Below are 1,997 nucleotides of genomic sequence, written 5' to 3'. Positions count from 1 at the left end.
AAGCAACTTTGGACATGTTAGGAGAGACCAGGCCCTGGAGAAGGGCACCAGCTTGGTAAAAGTAGAGGGACAGCAAAAAACAAAAAAAAGAGGAAGGCTCAAAACAAGATTAATTGACACAGCGGCTGCAACAATGGGCTCAAACGTAAGAACAATTGTGAAGACGGTGCGGGACTGGGCAGTGTTTGCTCTCTGCTGCACGGAGGGTCGCTCTGAGTCTGAGCAGACGCAACAGCACTTAACGACAACATCTTATTAACATGCTTCTGCCTCCTGTAACTACACAGTACTGGGCACATCTCCCATAGAGACCACATCCGAAAGCCTGGGAGGAACAGTCAGATGTGGCCTAACGGAGAACCCGTGGGGAGAAATGCCAGCATGTGCAATGAGAGGCGGAGAGGTGAAGGCCCAGACCAAGCCCACTTGTCTTTGTCTTCCCCCAGTCTGGGTCAAGTCCACTGAGTGGCAACCGGTTTCCTGGTTCCTGCAGAGGAGAGATGGCAGCCTGCAAGGGCAGTCAGACGTGGGTCTGGCCTCCAAGAGGAACTGGACTCGGTTTCACTTCTATTTGCGGTGAGACACATCCTGTGTTTCAGACCAAGGGAACCTTCCTGTCTTCCCTGCGTGGTCTTCTTTCTCCATGTCCTACCTTGAAGCACTCTTGGGCTGGAGTCAGAAGCCGAGGTCCCCTTCCTGCCGTGTGTGTGCTCGGGAACTCTGGGCAAAGTCCTTCTCCTTCCCTGAGACACACTTTTTCCACTTAGAAATGAGGGACCTCCCGCTACCCCACCTCCTTTGTCACCCTGGGTCCTAATAGGACAATGGGTCTACATTTGTTTGGGGTTCAGTACAAGAATAAACTTTCGTCTGCTTTCTTTTTCTTTTTCTCTTTTTCTTTTCTTTCTCTCTCTCTCTCTCTCTTTCTCTCTTTCTTTCCTTCTTCATTTCTTTCTTTCTTTCTCTCCCCAAGCTTCAGACTAGCTGGGAGGGGACCGGGTGGTTGGCAGACACATTCAGAATAGACCGTCTGGCCGCCGTTAGGGGAGCACTTGACATCATGCAGATGCCCTTGCAAGGCGGCCCCCACTGGAGCTGACTATGACCTCTTGAGGAAACAGGAGGAACATCATTATCAACCCAACCCACACTTGGCTATCAGGAGCCTTGAGGTCAAGTGAGGTCAACAGACTTGGTGAGGATCACACAGGTAGCTGACACGAACTCATATCGGACCATCAAACCAAAGCTAACACCTCACGACTGAAGTGATTTGGTTCCCAAAATGTTTTCACAATCCTTATCTCCCAGGTTTTCACAGCAGCTTCGAATAACCCAACGCTGGCTGGTTGGATAATCCTTTTAGCCAATGTGAAGAGGGTCAAGGCTCAGGCTGGTGTCGGAGCTGGCCCAGGAGCCACACCGCGAAGCGAAGGCAGCTTGGACCTGTGACCGTGATGAAAGAGGGTCATTTCTCAGCCCACCTGGATACCACCTGGAGCTAGATTGAGCTTAGAGCCTGTTCTACCCAGATCTGCCACCAGGCAGAGCCAAAGCCGACGGATGTGCAAGGTCCCAGGAGATGGCACCCCCAGGGATGGCACAGGCTCCCCAACAGTGGGCCGTTTATTGCTTTCGTTTGCACCCTTGGCCTTTCACAGCTCTCTGAATGTCAGCTGCGAGTTCGGGCTAGGTGGGGCAGGTTGGCGGAATTCCTCCCCTTTTCTCCCTTGGCTTTTTAGGCCTTCGTCTTTTCTTATCTGACCTAGTGCTGATGCCCCAGTGTCAACTACCAGAACCCACTTCCCAGGCCATTCTCCTCACCTATCAGGAGAACTGTTACATAGCCTTCAACCTCCAGCCCCAATCCCCTTGTCTTCAGCTTCCTCCAGCTTACCTAGGCAGTGAAACCCCTTCCTCTGTCTCTGTCATGCTGTGTATATGCCCCACGAATACAAGACTTGTCCTAGAGGATTGTACTGGCTCCTGTGCATGGC

The sequence above is a fragment of the Echinops telfairi genome, unplaced genomic scaffold (assembly GCF_000313985.2).
Source record: "Echinops telfairi isolate 266 unplaced genomic scaffold, ASM31398v2 ScPeMD7_29;HRSCAF=101, whole genome shotgun sequence".
NCBI classification, from domain to species: domain Eukaryota; kingdom Metazoa; phylum Chordata; class Mammalia; order Afrosoricida; family Tenrecidae; genus Echinops; species Echinops telfairi.
Note: the sequence above shows the minus strand (reverse complement) of the source record.